Source organism: Lytechinus variegatus, chromosome 4, assembly GCF_018143015.1.
Source record: "Lytechinus variegatus isolate NC3 chromosome 4, Lvar_3.0, whole genome shotgun sequence".
Classification (NCBI taxonomy): Eukaryota; Metazoa; Echinodermata; class Echinoidea; order Temnopleuroida; family Toxopneustidae; genus Lytechinus; species Lytechinus variegatus.
In genome coordinates, this window is record NC_054743.1 from 765,121 (window position 1) to 774,701 (window position 9,581).

At 35.6% G+C, this 9,581-nt stretch overlaps 1 long non-coding RNA gene across 2 annotated transcripts; it reads right to left on the bottom strand.

Moving 5' to 3' along the window:
* Positions 1-4,158: 4,158 nt before the first annotated feature.
* LOC121413186 lies at positions 4,159-8,834 on the bottom strand. 2 transcript variants are annotated; one of them, XR_005969685.1, is made up of 4 exons: positions 8,754-8,834; positions 6,886-7,015; positions 6,130-6,242; positions 4,159-4,499 (listed from the first exon to the last, which is right to left on the bottom strand). It is a non-coding gene; the product is annotated as an uncharacterized LOC121413186 (long non-coding RNA). The 2 variants fall into 2 exon arrangements; XR_005969686.1 differs by lacking the exon at positions 8,754-8,834 and adding an exon at positions 8,140-8,154.
* Between the last annotated feature and the right edge of the window lie 747 nt (positions 8,835-9,581).

Genomic DNA, 9,581 nt, shown 5'->3' on the forward strand with positions numbered 1-9,581 from the left:
TCCTCAGGTCATGATGACATAATCTAGGCGCCATTTTGTAAAATTGCATTATCAATCATAATTATCTCCGTTATCAATGATAAAAAATCAACAATATTTACATCATATCAACTCTAGGTCAAGGGTCAACTGTCCATGCCTTCAAAGGCCACCTGAAGGTCACAACACGCGCGTCAAAATTTCAAATTGCTCAAAATCACTTTTTGACCAAATTAGAGTACGTTTCAGGTCATTCCAAGCATTTCAAAAATTTGTGCACGCGCACGTATGCACGCATAATGTCTGAACGGAGAGCAAAAACACCGTTTCTTACATCATTGCATCGATAATATAATTCTGAGCAATTTGATACCCAATTTAGCTCTCTACGACCAATAATAACGAAATTAACACCCGTTAAAGTTTGCAGCACGTGTGCGCGCGAGCTCTCACTATGACAGATCACCAGGTGATCTGTCATAGACAGACCACCTAAAAATTCTGACGAAATCAAGAGGTGATCATCACCTCTTGATTTCGTCAGAATTTTCTTTCTTTCTTTCTTTATTAGGTGGACTGTCTATGACAGATCACCTCTTAATTTCGTCAGAATTTTGTTTATTATTTCTCTATTTATTTTTAGCACCTATGTTTGTCGCCAACTTTTCTCTGAATTGGCTAAATCAATTTGCCTGTCATATATAGAATCTATCATAGAGACAGCATACTAAGCTTTTCAACGTCATATGGTTATGGTGACGTCATCTACGCGCCATTTTGTAAAATTCTCAATTTGACCATATCAACATACCGAATCATCAAAAATCAACCATATTTACATCACATAAACTTTAGGTTAAAGATCATTTGTCAATGTCATCAAAGGTCATGTAAATGTCATGACGCGCGCGTCAAATAAAAAAAATTCTCCAAATGGCCCATAAATTTTTTTGGGTACGTTTTAAGTCATTTTAAGCATTTCAAAAATTTCCGCGCGTAATGCCATAACGAACGCAAAAACACAGTTGTTTATATCATTGCATTGATGATAAAATTTTGAGCAATTTTATACCTTGATCAACCTTCTACGACCATTAATAACGAAATTAACACCCGTTAAGTTTGCGGCACGTGTGCGCGCGAGCTCTCACTACACTCACTGTAGCTCTTCAAATAGTCCGTTGACCCCAATTTTTTTTTCTCATATATCAAAAGAGTATGAGTTGTAAATTTGATTTCATGTAACCATTGTCCCTCAATTTGTTCATGACGTCATCAAAATTGCGCCTAAATTGAAAATCTTATTTTTTTTCTAAAATGACGTCATCTTTTTTACGCAAATTTGATCATAACTCCGTAAATATTGATTGTTTTTCTCCCAGATTTCGATATGTTGTAGTTTAGAATGTATTCTTTATAATACTTCTAATTAACATAAATTTTCATTTTGAAAAACGCATCGTGGCGTAAAACAGCGATGAAAAGAGGCATGTCATTTTCCTCATTTTGCGTGTAATCTCTATGGGACATGACTTTTTCTCAAAACTGGATTCGACATTCCTCTATTTCGTGGGCTTATTTCGAAAGGGTGGGTGCTGTCGCGTTAGGGTGCGTCAACGCGAACGCGAAGATTCGTCCAAAGCCCCCCGGCTTGGCCGAAAGGGTGCGCTTGGAGCGTTACGTCACGTCGCGTTCACTGGAACGCATCCATTCGTCCAAAGCCCCCCCCCCCCCCGGAAGTGCCGAAAGGGTGCGTTTTATTTTGTTTTTAATAATAATAATAATAGTAATAATAATACTAACAATGATAATTATAATAATTACAATAATAATAATAATAATAATAATAATAATGATAATAGTAATGGTAATATTAATAATAATTACAATAACAATAAGAAGAAAAAGAAGCAGAAGAAGGAGGAGGAGGAGAATAAGAAAATGATGATGAAGAACAACAACAATTACAAGAAAAATAATATCACCAACAACATTGATTAATAATGATAGTAAACAAATAATTATAATATGAAGGAGACGAAGAGGGAAGACGAAGAAAAAGAAGTAGTAGTAGTAGTAGTAGTAGAATAAAATGATGTAGAATAAAAAGAAGTATACATTGTAGGATAATGAAGAAGAACAACAATAACAAAAAAATATCACAGACAACAATAATTATAAAAATACAAATTTAGTAATAGTTATGATAGTAATTATAATAATATGAAGGAGGGGAAGAGGGATGCAGAGGAAGAAGAAAAAGAAGAAGAAAAGGCAAACGCCAAGCGTTGTCTCGCCTGCATATTGCAGTCATGAAGAGAATGTATGTCAAAACTATGCTATATGACTTCCGAGGCTGTCAGCAGTTTAGGGGGGGGGGGGGTGAATTGTGGTTCTGACAGTTTACATATGCAATAATGCTATAGGCCTACTTTATCCCTAGGAAATGAGATAACACTAAGAATGCTGTTAATACTATGAAGCTACATGTATAATGATTTCCATGGAAGTAAGGAAATGAATGTTAGTGAAAAAGAATGTAATTCATAATAATGTGAGTGAAAACTTTGACAGCTTTTCTATTGAACCTTTGGCAAATTTGTGTGAATATTATAAATGGTGCCAAGAACTATAGCTCATTAAATAAATAACAACAACAGCTTTTAAATATACAAGTAAAATACAAAATCTGGTTCAAGTATAGAGAGTACTAAGTTCTTAAGTAAAATGTTCATTGACCTTTGACCTTAATCAAATTCAACTCACATTCGAAATTGACCTGCACCTTCAAAAGATGGACCTCTTGTATGAATTTGGCAATCCCACCTCGAAGCTGTAGAAAGTTACTGGGTGTACAACATACTGATAGCACAGTGCCAGTCATGGTAAGTTCATTGACCTTTAACCTTATTCAAATTCAACTCATATTCGAACTTGACCTGTGCTTTCACGAGATGGACCTCTGGTATGAATTTGGTGATCCCACCTCGAAGCTGTAGAAAGTTATTGGGTGTACAACACAATTGTTGACGACGCCGCCGACACCGGAAATAGTGATACCTATGTCTCGCTCCGCTATGCAGGCGAGACAAAAAACCGAAGGAATTATTTTAATTACAATCATAATAATAATCTAAATAATATAGCATGCTCCTTCTCCTATGGATCATAATAAAAATGAAAATAATAATAATTATAATGATAATTATAATAATAATGATAAAAATGCTTAATGATAATAATAATAATGATAAGAGGAGGAATAAGAGGAAGAAGAAGAAAAGAAAAAAACGAAGAAATGATTTTAATTACAATAATTATAATAATTAATCCAAATACTAACATGTTACTAGTCCTATGGATCATAATAATAATAAAAAATAATGATAATAATAATTATAATAATAATGATAAAAATATAATATTGTGATGATGATAATAATAATAACAATAATGACAATTTTGCTATCACTGACTAAATTCCATTTCATGAAATTTGTCGGTGATTTTCTCCGACAAATTATTGGAAACCACCGACTAATTTTGTTGGTGGCTTTCACCTACCGACAAAACTCATTTTTCACCGACTAATCCAATTTTCACCGACTAATCCGCCTTTTGAGGGCCTTCGCAGCTAAAATCGATCAATTATAGTTGATTTTTAATATAACATTTGAATAAATTCCCTTTTTTTCATTTCATTAAGAAAATTCAAAGAAAATGTATTTATCTTTAGTCAATGACAAATAAAAAGTAGACATTTCAAGAATCATATTTTCATCTTTAAAACTATATTTTCATAAATATTAATCAATACACAGGAAACATCTTCAAATGTACACAATTTTTCACACATAATTTTCTTCAACCTGAATAAATCATTGTGCATTTTTTAATCAATAATGTCCAATAAATTAAAAAAAAAACTGTGGTGTCATTGACTTTTGTACAAGTTTTTCAACATTCATTAGTCTTGTTGGTGTTGGTGTTGCTGTTGTCATCATGGTTGCTGGAATTTATGTTCTTTTTGCTGCTGCTCTTGGTGTTGTGGGTGTGATTGTTTCATTGCTGGTGCATTGCTACTGATGTTGCTCAAGATGTTGCCTGTGTGGTTGCTCTTGTCATCGCTGCTACTGCTGCTGTTTACAAGTGTGGCTGTTGCATTCCCTGATGCATTGATGTTGCCGCTTGTGTTGTTTCCTGTATGATTGCTTAATCCTTGACATTGGCTTTGTTTCTACTGTCGTTGTCGCTACTGCTGTTGATGTTTATCACTGTGGTTGTTGCATCTCTTGATGAAGATATTTATGTTGCGCCCGATGTTCCCTGCATGGTTGTTGGAGCTCCTGCTGCTGTTGATGTTGCCAATGTGATTGTTGCATTTCTGCTGCAATACATGTAGGTATTTTTGCTGTTGCTCTTGATGTTGTCGGTGCGGTTGCTGCATCTCTTATTGCAGTTGAGGTTTCGGCTGCTGATGCTGTTGTTGCTCCTGCTGCTGTTCATGTTTATTGAAGTAACTGAAATGGAATTAATTTATAGAGCATGTGATATTTTATTAATAAAGATATTACTTTCCATTATTATTGATACCAAAGTCATTTATTCCTAATTTAATTATCGTTGTTAAAACTTACATTTTTTAAAACTTTTTTAAAAATAATTTTTATGTCTGAAATAGTAACTTCAAGTTCTAAATGGTTAAAATATTGTCACCAAAGCCTTATTAACCCTAAATATTTAGAAGCCTAAGAAGACTGGGAAAGGGGGGGGGGGGGGCTGATTCAACCCCCCCCCCCCTATGATCTCGGCCATCGATCGTGCAATTTCAATGAAATTGGCACGCGCCTTACCCATGGCATAATTTACAAAACTATATCAAATTCTGCGAAAAATCTCACTGCTCATTAATTATGAAAATTTATGCGTAAAATCATAAGTTTGCTCTAATTAATAAAATAAAGCCCCTAAAATGCTCGTTTTTGTTTCACATACTCTAGACAGGCATCTGATCAAATTTATTTTTCAAAAATGTACACATCACATTTATTTTCTTATGTATTCTATTGTTTTCTAAATTTCTTATGTATTTCTTTGTTTTATGACTTTTTGCTTTTCATTGTGTTTTCAATGGAAATTTTCGGGGACTTTATTTTTACCATAGACAAGATAAAATTAAATGATTTTAAGCAGTAAAAGGAAAAATAATGATACATTTTATGAATTTTGGCTAAAAACACTATTTGCATTGGATTTGTACACAAATTCATGTTTTTGAGCAATTTTGGGTTTGCATGCACTTACGAAATGTTGCGTAATTTCGGAACCGCGTACCTCGGGGTCACAATTTTGGTCTCAAAAGTTGCGCGAGAGACTTGAAAGTAAAAAGTCAGCAAGCGACACATTAAAAAAACTTTGAGCAACGGATTTATCGCGAAAAATGTCGAGCCCCCCCCCCCCCGTCTTCTTAGGGTTAAACAACGAAAACAAAAAATGCATAAGAAAAAAATTAAAATGTACATGTATACACAATTGATTTTAATGACTTGAGTTTTTCTCATTGGTTTACCAAATAAAGGGAGTCAAAATCCAAAATTATCACATTTGTTTTTTATTTCTTGATTTAGAGCCAACCTGCTGATTTCTGAAGTGAGTGCACAATCAACAGGCAAGATCCTGAGCCCCCCCCCCCCCTACCAAGATCATTTGAATAAGTGAGGTTTAATGACTGCTTTTGTAGTCATTAAATTTATCTGATTTATACAGGCCTGCAAAAGATATAAAAAAAATTGTTCTTTTTGGGGTAATTTTCCAGTGTTCCTAGCTGACAAAGCAGAGGGTGATGGTGTGTGGGGGGTCTAATAGGAATGCAGAACAATGGAACTTTCATTTACTACTTTGGCAATAGAAAGCAAGTCACAGCATCTAGCATTGATTGATATTGGCTGTTTTACAACTGTCCAAGAAATATCACCATTAATCATTTAAGCATCTAAGCACTTATAGACTTATAGATGTCACTGTTTTCAAATATTGACTGGTAGAAGACCAAATAAAGAAGAGAACAGTACTGGTAATTTAATTTTTTTTTAATGTGACTACTTTCTTCGCCAAAGTGAGGCAGTCGTAATTAAGAATGTTTTAACTTACAAGTGACATCACATTTCCTGCCTTCTTGTCTGGCTCTCCAAAACCTTCAACCATTTATACTTGGGTAACTTTGTATCTCGCATCCGTCTGAAAAGTTTGGGTGAAGCCTCCACCTGAAGGAAAAAGAGTATTGAACTAATTAAAATATTTGCCACAATCTTGTATTTCTTCTCACATGTATATGTACATGTCTAAAAACAGGAAATAAAACATCTTTTGATTACCAGAATTCATATAGAAGGGGGTAAATAAAGGGTTCAAGCTTTTATTATGTTAATCAAAAATAAAAATAGTAAATGACATATGCTCTGGCTGAGAAACTTAGAGAAATTATTCCTCGTAATGTAGCTTGTATGTACATACACATGAGCAAGTAGTGAAAAATGGATTGAGGGGTGTGAGTAGGGGCTACGCAAACGGAAGGGGGGGGGGGGCTGGGGTCGCATGTTAACTGTAGTTTTTAAAGTGAGCGAGCTGACCATGCAAAAAATCATGACCAAATGGTAATTTTTATGTTTTTCAGCTCCCGCACTGTTTTCCAAAACCATGTACAAAAATGACCATTTCGATGAATTTTTGCATGGTCATGGTCTTTCATGTCTATGGAATGTCTACATTACAAACTGACTTTAAAATCTGGTACAGTGCGATTTGATTATCATTGATGTGGGTTTTAATGATTTAACATTCTGCAACCTAAACAATATCCTTCATTTTTTTGTCATCATTATAGCATTTTACTAGTCTACATGTTACCTGTGGTTGCATTTCAATCTCAAGTGTTTCTTCACCATTGCCAAATCTTCTGCCACATGTTCATCAGATTGGCCCCTGGCACATTCCTTGCTGTAGTAGACCAGTCAGAGCCTAGCTCTCTAGTTCCAGTCTGAAATTAGAACATTAATGTTACATTGATATAACAAAGAAATATGGAGATTGACACAGTGATCATTGAAAAATATTGCACTTTCAATGAATATTGTTGACATTTTATAAAGGGGAATGATTCAAATATACCAATCATTTTTCTTTCTTTTTTTATAATCCTGAAATTTCTAGAATCGACCAACAATCGGTCAACAATTAATTCTTGTTAATTCATATAATTTCCACTTGATTATAAGCAAGACAGTCATTAACATATTAATCATACAAATAATAAAACATTTTTGTCATTAATATTTTTTTGAATTAAAATAAAAGTTTTTTCTAACCCAATAGCACATGGATACCTTGCTGGTTTAATTTACTGGACTTTGTTCAATAGTACTTTATTATGAGATTCAAAGGCAAAAAAATACTTGGGCTTGATGAGATCCATTGCATATTCCCCTTTATTTTTGTTCTAATGAATGGACCTTTAAGTACCTTTACGTGCTATTTAAGGTTAGGTTTGACTAGATCTAGACTCTAACTTTATGTGGTACGATAAAAATGAAAAATAAAATTGAAGAGCCCCGACTGGGGGATTTCTCATTGTAAGTCCCATAAATGTGGCTGCACGATAGCTAGACAGCTGGCAGCTGTCTGTTTCGAGGAGTTTTTAAACATTTTTTGTAAATTTCTCCTCGTACACAGACGGCTCGCTATTGTGCAGCCACCATTAGGGGACTTACAATGCAAATTCCCCCGTCGGGGCTCTTCAATTTTGTCTTTAATGAATAACAATTTTGAAAATTAACGCGACCAAAATGCAAATTTATATTCCCTCTTGGCAATAATTGCCCCAAAACGGAGAAAATTGAAGTTAAAAGGAACAAAAACAGTGACTTACCTCGGCTGTCGCGCAAATTCACTTCCCCTTTTTATCCGATCTTAAGTACGTAAACATATGGCCATTGAGTCCCCTGTACAGATCGCGCTAGAACTTCGGTCTCTGTATTTGGTGAGTGAAGCCAACGGAGTTCAGCTGAACAACCAGCAAAACAGAGACCGAAGCTTTTGGTCTACTGCCACGGGTGCACCATTTAAAACTTATTATATCTAGATTTTGATTGGGTGTGAACGCACCTCTGCCACATAACTCCCCCCTGAATCCTCGCCTGCTGTCGAGTGCCTCCACTTCATTTGACTTGTGTTCGCTAAGCCTATATGCTAAATAAGTTGAGAATATCCAATTTATCACTCACACTATTAATATGTGATTTAGCTCCTGTCCAATTCCAATGACTGTAACACAGAATTGGGATGGCCACATTGGATTTGTGTACATTAATTGCACACGCTGGTAATCGAGGATATCCCCGACCACACCGAGCAACAAAATTAATACAAAACCAAAGAAAAAGAAAAATTATGATTTTTAATATAGAATGTCATAAAGGTAAAACAATATAAAGAATTCTCTTAGCAAAATTACAGCCCTGTGTGGTCTGTGGATCATAAAAACGTGTATGGACAGGGTCGCGATCGCGATGGGTCGTTGTCTGGACCTCAGTCAGATACTTAGTTCTGCAGACACAGAAACACGGGTATGGGACTAGACTGGATTATGTACTGTCAAGTTTGTCGATCGTATCGACAGGGGTCCTGCCAGAAGATTCTCTTTTCTTGTAATTCAATTGATAATTACGCACCACAAATAATTCATCACCTTACATATAATATGAACGACATTTTGAAACGGTAAAATCCTCACTCACTTCTCCGGTGACCTTCACTTCTGCTAATTTCTTCGTTTCATTTCGAATCGTCGCGGCGAAAACATCAAACAAACTTTTCATTTTTATCATGACTTTGGGAGTGGGCGTGGCCTAATTAGTCAGCGAACCTCGTTCAAGACGATTTGTAAAATAAAAATCCTCTGACAATAGTCAGAGGAGCTCCGTGAGTTTCGTGAAATGCAATTTTTGATGATGAGCGGATCGTGACATCGCCCTGCCGTATTGTACTAGGCCGTACGCCTTCACAATTAGCCGCTGAGTGTACTGAACGCGAAGGTTCGGGAAAAGCCCCCCCCCCCGGTTGTGCCATTTGGGGGCGTTGTCGACACTGGTTACACTTCGTAATTCCGAAGGTTCGTAATTCCGAAACACGTAAATTGCCTATACCTCGATGTTCGTTAATCCGAAAACGAAAAAGGGTTCGTTAATCCGAACATTTGTGGCGTAATTCCGACGATTCGTTATTCCGAAGGTTCGATAATCCGAAAACGAAATAAGGTTCGTTGTTCCGAAGGTTCGTTAATCCGAAAACGAAATAAGGTTCGTTGTTCCGAAGGTTCGTTAATCCGAAAACGAAAAAAAGGTTCGTTATTCCGAAGGTTCGTTGATCCGAAAACGAAATAAGGTTCGTTTTTCCGAAGGTTCGTTAATCCGAAAACGAAATAAGGTTCGTTGATCCGAAAACGAAATAAGGTTCGTTTTTCCGAAGGTTCGTTAATCCGAAAACTAAATAAGGTTCGTTAATCCGAAAACAAAATAAGGTTCGTTTTTCCGAAGGTTCGTTAATCC